The sequence below is a fragment of the Lingula anatina genome, chromosome 1 (genome assembly GCF_051362555.1).
Source record: "Lingula anatina isolate TDL-2025a chromosome 1, LinAna3.0, whole genome shotgun sequence".
Lineage (NCBI taxonomy): Eukaryota > Metazoa > Brachiopoda > Lingulata > Lingulida > Lingulidae > Lingula > Lingula anatina.
In genome coordinates, this window is record NC_141767.1 from 33569272 (window position 1) to 33579421 (window position 10150).

A 10150-nucleotide genomic window follows, 5' to 3' on the forward strand; every position below is an offset into this window, starting at 1 on the left:
GGATGAATAAGCTTTAATGTTATGGACATGACGCCTTAATGACATCCTACAAAACCATAGCGTTTGCTTGTAAGTTTAAAATTACTTTAAGGGCCACATTGTAGGTACAAGTACCGGTAGACTAAACTAATGACAGGTGCACATATCAATCCATGGTCAAATTAGTAGAAATCACAAATTGAGTTGAAAGTTGTCTGAATCAAACGTATGCAAATTATGACAACGACAAACACAAGCATCTAATGGACCTCTGTCAGATGTGGCGACCAACGTATTTTCTCAATAGGTCCATTTTTATATTAAAAAACCCAAAACAACAATTTCTACCGGCAAGGCCCTCCTCATCAATTGTCAATCTATGGCCTATTCGGTTTTACTGTTATTGTCATTGAAGAAGCTTAATGTGACAACCACCCAGCGAGAAACTACCATTTTAAAATGCCACTGTCGTCAACCGTCAACATTTCAGGTATGGCTTGGCACATCTTTTCAGAAAGATGTTGTAAGATCTCGTCACACTATAAAGGTGCGCGATAAAGCCTTGTGCGTTCTTGGTTAGTGGTTTTCAACCGCAATGGGCAGTGTTATCACTGCAGTATGTAGTTATGGAGTTGCTCGAGTGTTGGGGTTTTTCCTGAGCTTTATGTAGAAGCAAACGGGTATTTTGTCAAACAAGCGGAGAAAAGATGAGAAATGATAACACATATTTTTGACAATAATATATTTGTTTTTATCCTCCCATCTTCGGTCTCAGCATATAATATTTCCCTTGGCTTTATTGTTGCACTCAATGGAACATCCGCAGTAATGCCACAGCAAATAACACCGTATCGGAATATTCACAATGTTAATTGCGCCCTTAAGATATGACAATAAAACAAAATCTGCTGATTGTTAACTGCCAACCAAAGAGTTTGTAATGTGTACGCCAATAGCAATGCATGGTGTTAATACGAGAGAGGGCGAGGCCGCTCTAGTATGTAAATTTTTTGAGAGCATCCTCGGGCACTGGGCGGGACACTTCGAGTTTCGACAACAGTGCCAGACACTCACCTGATTGTCCGATTCAACCTTGATCCCGGCCCCGTGTTCCTTTCAAAGCAAACAGATCACTGGATAAAATATCTTACCGAACTTAATTTCGAGTATTTTTCAGTTCTTTTAACCCGAGTGATTTTATGAACTGAACCTTAAAATTAACATGTAATTCGCCCTCCACCAAACAAACGCGCTGGAGAAATAATCCAGACAGACCTCTTATTTCTAAATAAGTTGAAATGGATTGTATTGAAATGGTTGATCTAGTCTAAAGTAACCGAGGCTCCGCTCTGTACTATGGCGAGACAATAGTTTTATTACTGTGTGGAAAAACAGATGCCCCACAATCATATTGTGGCGTCCCTTTGTCGCGCACGCAAACCAGCTTCATTGTTAATTTAGCTTCTCGCTGAAGAGATACCTTCAAACCTCTACCTGCCATCTTGTCAAAGTCTGGCGTTTAGTGCAGCACGTTTTGTTTCTCACGTCTACTTCGCTGGAGGTATGAAAAACTTAAATGCACCCGAATTAATTGCAAGGTTCACTTGTTGTCGAAATGCTCCAGGTTTATAGTTACCTTAATACACGTCGTATCACCTCATCGCTTTGAAATGCAACACAGTAAAATCGTGAATCAGCATATCTAACTGAAATAATAATTTTGTTTAATCTTACTTTATTTCATTTCTTCTATGACAAGGATGCAGACATATAGAAATCACTTTGAAGTGTACTTGTTACTCTCAGTTTAAATTCAATAGGAAATGGACACTGTTATTTTAAAGTCTTTTATTAACAATGAAACGGGACGCGGTGTCTCAGTCACGACAATGGCAAATAATTTACATTTTGAATTGCTTTTTTATTTCAAATAATCGGTATTCTGTGTCATTCTACATTAAAGGACTACCGTTTACTTGCATGATTTCTCCTAAGTCCGTAGAGGAAACGATTTTAATTCATTCATTCTTTAAGGACGGGCACAGCACGCGATTCTGTGCCTCGTGAAACGATGTCGTTCATGTCGCTTTGGCTGCCACAGTAGCTCGGCCTTTTCACCCTTGGACATACCGAGAATTGCAAGCCAAGTCTTATGAAGATCTTGCCGAGTAACATGGTGATTATCTTAATAAAATGTACGCGAACTTTGCTGTGTAGGGAGCCTACAAGTATGTAAACAGAATTATTTAGCGGTCAATAAACTGTATTATTATTATTATTATTATTATTATTATTAAATCAATCAACAATATGTGGGTATCACGATTGTGCTCCCTAATTACATTTTTGGATATTTAAAATCTATTTTTTAAAAGTATTCATAACTCTCGGTGTAGATTATCTCTCCTGTAAAACCATTTGTGATATTTTAAAACAAAACTTTTGTATTGTGTAATTTGTGCAACTTGTATGTTGACCTGTGCAATGATACAGCAGGTCAGTAACCTGCCCCCGCAATGTAGCCTGCATATGTAAGTGTATGATAATCGTTGGCGCACTTGTACCACCACAATACAACCAAGCCTTCCAGATAAATAAAACACAGGTTGGTACAATCAAAATGTAATCACTGCAGTTTCATAACATGACTGCTCTTGGGTACATAGCCCTACTTCTAGCATTGTAATCCTCATTGCAGAACACAGTAAACGCTTTTTATGCATATGCAAAAGAAAATTTCAAATTTACCTTTGAATAAAATGATTAGAAGTAAAATCACTCCAACCAACTTAATATTGATGTTTTTTCTGTGGGTTTACTATATTCATCAATTCTCTAAATATACCAGTGTCTTCAGTGTCTTTAAATTTACCTTTTCCGTTTTTAATGAAATATCCAAATACAAAATGTGGTCTGTATGGTTTAGTTTCTTATATATATATAACAAGCAGTATTGACACTGACTATATGCCCCTTATAAAATTGTTTAACTATCCCTTTACTTCTGTCGTTTCCTTTTTTCCAAAAATTTACCACTCGAAACTATTTTACGAAGTCTTTAGATGTAAATAGATTAATTTAACAAGACCAAAGGTATTGTATTTGCAATTCATAAACCGCGTAGAGCGCTGTTATTTAGAGTGTATTGTTTATCATCACTATGGATACATCTAGTTACAACCAACTCATTCGAGGCAAATGCATAAATATATAGACAAACAAATATGAATTGATAAGAAAAATGTATTAATAAATCATTACCACCAAGGTCTTTTGCGTGATTCTAGATCTCGACAAACACAGAATGCTGTGCGAAAATGAGTGACACGCAATGGGTTCGTTTTAGGCGAACTTGCCAAATTGAAATAATTATGCAATCACCGCAATTTGTGTTGCGACTGAATAGAATGGCAAAAAGAGGGTTTTCGTAGGTGGCAGACGGACTATATGCGTGTGTGTCACACTCATTACTTGCAATTTATTTCTCTCAGAACGTCAAGTTTGTTTAACGAGGACTCACACCTGTTTATCTCTCAACATTTGACAAGGAACAAAATTAAAATTGAATTATCTGTAGAGTGAAGACAACAAGGCACGGCTAACACGGTGATGATTTATAGTGAGGAGAACACACTTTTTGTGAGAATCATTTCACGACCAAGATACACTCGGGTCACGCGGCGAAGTTTCCGCCTAAAACCACGAGTGAAAATAAGGATCTTTCGCAGGTGTCGGAGATGAGATAAAAAACACCATATTACACGTTATCTGAAGAAACACAGGTGTGCATGCAGCGTCTTTTGTACTTTTGACGTTTTTGCATCATAAATCATGATGTCATTTTCTCCCTTATGAATTATTAAAAAGAATATACAAGTTGAAAAATAAGGGTGTGTGAACTTTTTATAATTTTGAGTCTTTGTTGTCTTGATAGTCAGTCACGGGTATCCGTTTTGATATCCCACAGCCAGTGTGGACTGAAATTAGATAATAAAATGATGAAATTCGGTTGCCGTAGTACAATTAAAACACAAGAAATAGTGCTGGTTTTAGTCTGTAAAAAAGACAACTGATTTGTGGAAGCAAAAGACGCAGAAAATATCAAAGGCTTAGTTTACGTGAAATCAATATTTTCTTCACAGTGACTACAAACACGATCGAGAGTTTCTAATCAGTGAAGTTGTCTCACATGATATAGCGAAAACTAATCAAAAAGTGGTCGTATAATCTACAAATATCAAGGACTGTATCAGAGGCGACTCGATGCGACCTTTTGAGTTAAGAACATCTAGTTATTCAATTAAAAAGATAACAATAAATAAATAAATAAATTGATAAAGATTTAAAAAATGAAATAAAAGATTGGATTCTGCCCATATCCATGTTCCCCCTTCGTAACGTCCTCTTATCTTCTCTGTTTGTTTGTTTCTATTTATCACATAAAAAAAGAAAATTAGCAAACGCGCTTCACCCTAACTTTTTGAACTTCACATCTGGGAATGGGGTAAGTTTTGCGGATGATACACGTATATACTTGTAGTATAAACGGAGGATATAAGGTGTAGCGGGGGAATACTATGAAACACGAATCAGTGCCTCAATTCATAAGTCATATTCCTGCATTTCATAGTCAAAACAAGTTTTAAATAACCGCGCATCGATCAAGAAGATTCTCATTTATCCATCTTAGTTGACAAATCAGGCAGCAATCGAAATGGAGGACTCGACCAGGGAGCATTACTCTTTGTCTCGAATTCCTTATCATCAAACGAGAAAATTGACTTTCCAAGTCCATATTCTGGCTACTTATAAAGTTCAGTAAATTCCAGTTGTTGACTGATTAATCCCATCATTTTGGTAAAATATACCGAAATACCATGCGAAAATAATAACATAATCTTGTCAAGTATAATAAAAAAGATGACTATCATTACTAAAAAGGAAATTGAGTGTCCGCTCATTTATTCCTTTCTCTCTTCCAGTTGAATAATCAAGTGTGTTAGCATTTATTCAAACCATAATATCAGATATGAAAGGGGGATTACTTTCAAGAATCGTGCTTATCCTTTCCTATGGTGAAGCTTTGAGTTCTCGCAGGGGACCATGAACCAAGTGACCCTAGAATAAAGTGTAGTTAGTAGTAAGGCATTCATATAGAAAGCGCTCGCGGAAGCTGGAAGTAGAACTATATGGACATCCAATACCCTGCTTTTCTTTAGGCTGAAATAGCTAATGTTATTTCTGCGGAGAAAATCAAATTACTACGAAGACAATTCTATCGAGTAAAAAGATACCCACCGTCTCATCAATGGGGAATAGCTACACATTCAATTAATTAATGTAATTTCTTTATCAGTGTCACCAGAGCTTTCCTTTGCTTTGTTGCAATCGACTTTCTATCGACTTCTGCACGTCGCAGTCGCAGGCAACTCTTCGTCTAATAGATTGACTTCATGTCTTTTTCTCATCGTAGTCTGGACGATGAGGACGAAAGGTTCGGTTGAATGCAGTATCATGATAAGAAAAGTGGAGGTGCATAAACCCAATTGAATCGTTAATTGCTTTTTTTTCTTTAAATGGTTCAAAATTTTCCAAAGTGGATTTAATCTAAAAAGAAAGTGAAAGTAAGAAAAAGACGGCGGCAAGCAAGGCATGCTTGTTTGGTTATCCACACGCACTCAAAAATAGGGGTATTTGTTCCAGACTTGCAGAGATACATTTATAATACACAAAAGTAGTCCACAGAATTATTTTAACACGGTACCAGTAAATTGCACCTGTCAGACACACGTAGAAAAATATTTCGTCACTCACAATAAGTTTCAAAGAGGTAAATAAAAAAAAGGTGCGTCACTTACAAAAGAATAACATTGAAATCCAAGATGCATGCTATCTCATCTGCCCTGTTTTCCACCCACTATTTCATACTACAAACTGCACCTCTTCAAATGCCTTCTTGACTCTTTTATCCTCTTTCATCCTATGCTCTTTCTATCACCTACAAGTGGATACCCTGCTGAGCTCTTCAGATGTAAGAAAAAAGGCGGAAAGAACATCTTGAACTGTGGACTTTGCATGTGATGCAGTGGATGCTCAAAGGCATACCGGACGCAGACAACATACTGCTTTCTCAGTATCATCCCGATTTTGGTCCGGTCAATGATGCTTTATGATGTTTATTTAAAATCTTCATCTGCTAAAATAGAAGCGGTCGGTACATAGTCTAGTTGCTATAAAGCCCTTTACATACAATTAGAACAGTTCAATGGGTTTCATTCCCATGAACATGTATAAGTTCATGTATTACAAGGAGACAGCATGGTTCCCATAAATTTAGACCCTATTTACAGAAGAATTTATTTCTTTTTTTTTTTAAGACGTTCGGTATTAATCCCCCAAAAGCCGGTGAAAAATAAAGTTAAAGAAACCACTTGTTGAAAAAATACTCAAAACCTCTTAGATACCCAACAGCCTGAGAAGAGTGGAAACGGGAGATGGGGGTGTCTCTATTAATACGCAAAGTGAAAAATGAACTAGTGGCAATCTTCCAAGTGGGACTATCCTGGAACACAGCCGGGAGCCTTGAATATTTTTTACTGCGTTCATATTTCTCCTTTGATGTTGTCTAAACAGATAAACACTTGCCAGCATCTCTGTCCGGTTATGTTAGCGACAAGGCTGCCAAGTCACCCATATTTCTTGGGTCGCCAGGGGTCGCCAGGGGTCGCCGATCACCTCATTGGACAATACGTGAGAGTGACACAACATGGGAGTTGACATAGGGACCTCGACTGTGTGTGTTGTCCTTTCAAATAAAACCACCAAGTGTATACTTCTGGGCCTGGAGAAATATCCGAGTTGTTTATTTTTGACATTGAATTCAACTTGTTGTGGTAAATCGTGGGAAAGATTGAAATGTATAAAAAATTGAAGTAAAAAAAAGCAAGAACAAAAGGACACAAAGTATTCACCTTACGGGAGAGTTTTTCTCTTTGAACTTTATCTTCACGTTACCTGGGACGGTTGCGCCTTGCGTGCGTTTTTTTTTTTTTTTTTTTTTTTTTTTTTTTTTTTTTTTTTTTTTTGTACTTTTTTCTCGTTGCCTATGAGAGTCAGTATTAAGAGAAATTATGAAGGGGAATATATGAAATAATTACGAGTAGACTTTTTCACAGCGGGACTAATCACTGTCTCTTACTGTCCATGTTTAATGTTTTGAGGGATATATTAAAACGATATCATTTCAGAATTGGGTTCTTCAGTTCATTAAGAGGAGGCGGTTATCTAAAAGATCTTGTGCTTTTTCATCCATAGCTCATTCTGGCGAGAGGAAATACACAGCTCTTTTCCCATAAGAATAAAGAAATCGAATTACATCTCATTCCAATTGCTGCTGTACCGGGTTGTGTTTGGAGGTAATCTGCGTATTTTCCTCGAATCTTTGACTTTCATCTTAAACAGTTATGACAAGTTGCAGCATCAATGATAATCCATCACATCCACCGTCGGCTACTGTTTTCTGTTCCCCAAAAACACTGGCGTTATCTTCATCTTTCATGGCTACAGAATGGCAGACGATACGGGGAACTCACAACTAATGATCCATCTGTAAAAGTAGTCATATCAAAAACACAGACGGTGGAGTCTTTAGATGGCGGATGTTGATTAACCACGTGAGATCACCAATGCAGGGGCGTGGTTGTGTGTAATAGTTTGTATTCCTCACTGAATTCTTTAAGATTCGGATGTGGTAAACGTGATATGTTATTTATGTTTTTTATTTTTAGTGTCAGGAAATAGGGGAACAGGTTCGATAAGAGTCCCTCCGCCATTAAGAATTTAAAGCCCCTGTTAATAAACTTTAAATAATGCAGCCTGTTTCTTTAGTTATATACGTCTATTTGTGGTAGTGGAACTAAATCCACTCTCCAAGCGGTCGATAACCCGCTGTAACAAGGGTTTAAATTTGCTCAAATTAAAGGTCATTAAAAAAAATATCGGCCAAACGCAAGAATTCGCAAACTTAGCTCTCAGCTGCTGTGGTGTTTCTTAGTTTAGTTCTTTATTCGATTTTTTTTTTGCCAGGATCAATACTTAACTTAGTTGGACGGAATTGATGTAGTGGAAGATACAACAATTAGTATAGAGTAAGTGAGTTATTCTTCTTCTTCTGTCAAAACACCAAACTACAAGGATTATTTGATTTTACTGAATAACAATAAATTCAAAGATGAATATTGACACATCTTCTTAGAGTTATTCGCTTCCGACCGATTCAAGACGGAGAAGAACTGTTTTCATCGTTTAGAATACTGTTGAAACACAGCCTTGCCTGTCAGACTTACGTTTTTGTCTACTCATTTCCGTATCTCGGTATGGTAAACATTCGCAATTATCGCCTTCCCGCCAAATACACAAAAGTGATTAAATCTTTCTGCTACAATTAAGGCGCCCGATATTTCTTTTATTAGTTAATTTTCCATGAGAATTGAAACAAAATCCAATAATAATGATCCCATGCAATGATTACGCCAGCGCCTACCTTCTAGTCGCCATCGGAATAAATGACTGGCGCAGCTGAAGATTACGCTCCGCAGATGCTGATATTAATCATCAATGCTAAACGGAATGCTCTACCGTTCGCAAGATGTGTTAATATCCCCTCATTACCTGCCCAATTAACATCCGATGAAGTGATTAATGTGTGTATAAACAAAGGTGTCCAGTCCGTTCATATCTACCGCTGGTGGATGTACATCAATCATCGCGTGGTGCCGCGGTGATGAGACGGGTGTGCTTACACGTGTGAACTCTTGAGAACATTTGTGCGTTATGTAAGCATGGCTGGTTGGACGTGGAAATTATTTTTGAGGTTCAAGACAGATGTCGTGGTTTTGCTAATATTACTTGATAGATCTGTCTGTCCGGTCCGTCCGTCTGCTCATCTCTCTCTCTCTCTCCCTCTCTCTCTCATAACATAAGATGTAATTTTCGCAATCCACCAATTCTTCGGATCTTGGAAATCAGATATTAGAGACATACACACAAAGCACAAAGAATCCTTCTCTGTTGTCACTTCATAAGCATTTGCACTAAGTTAACGACAAAGAATGAAACGGTTATTATTGATTCAAATTATATCAAGACATTCCTCTGACAAGTTCAATTATCCCGAGATGTGTCTACTAATCGTGTTCAGCATGTTCTTACGTCAGACTGGTCATTAACGGCGGTCCGAATATAGAAACAGCGCAATCTATTTGCAATAATATCCATAAGGACAAAATAATGGGTTGCCAAGCATTTTGGACTTAAAGAAAAGAGAGAACGACAAGCAATATAAAGCATCATTTAAGACAGACGCGTGGAGCGTGCGCCCTCCATGTCGAATTATTGAAAGCGCGTTTTAACTCGCAGGTTGCAATCTACAAGATAAATCTGAGTTCTTAGTCGCAGCCGCAGGTCTAATGTGGACGAAATCATTTACACGGAAAATGACCTGGACTCACCCGAAGGCATGTCTTCGGCTTTAACAGCGTAGAAATAATACGTTCCCACATTCCACATTACACTATTACACATACCACGTATCATAGAAATTGTGTAAAGAGGCCCTGGGATGTTAGCTGAAAGATAATTTGGACGTAAAATGATCTGAAATAGATTATATAAAGACACAACGTTCGCGTAACAGATACATTGTATGTGCGAGGAATGTACGTTGCTGTTATCACCCATTCACAATGATTGTCAGTGCACTATGTTAATACTGTGATTAATAATCTGTAGAACGCATAAGATGAAAGTCGACCAAGTAGAAATATCATAAAGTAACATAACTATAACAGTCTAAGCGTGTGTTTTCTCTGTGAAGTAATATATGCTATACCAGGAAACTTCTCTTTACGAGATATGTAGTCATTTTAAGATTTGATCATGAACAGCGCAGTTAAGAAGAAAAACCTTTTAAGAAAACTAAAATTGGACAAAAAAGGGGGGTGGGGGTGGATAACACAATTTGGTTTTGACGTAATGTTCAGTGTTCGCAACCCTTGAAATATTAGGACGGTACTTGCTGGGAGATAGTATATTAACTACCTTAATAAATTGGTCGACTGATTATCTTCAAAATACAAAGATTAGATATACCAGAATAATAGATGAGTGTAGT

The 10150-nt window shown here is 37.4% G+C and overlaps 1 long non-coding RNA gene across 1 annotated transcript; it reads right to left on the reverse strand.

Moving 5' to 3' along the window:
• Nucleotides 1–3879: 3879 nt before the first annotated feature.
• Nucleotides 3880–9833, reverse strand: LOC147764288 (uncharacterized). Its single transcript, XR_015332211.1, has 3 exons — nucleotides 5838–9833; nucleotides 5025–5097; nucleotides 3880–3956 (listed from the first exon to the last, which is right to left on the reverse strand). It is a non-coding gene; the product is annotated as an uncharacterized LOC147764288 (long non-coding RNA).
• Between the last annotated feature and the right edge of the window lie 317 nt (nucleotides 9834–10150).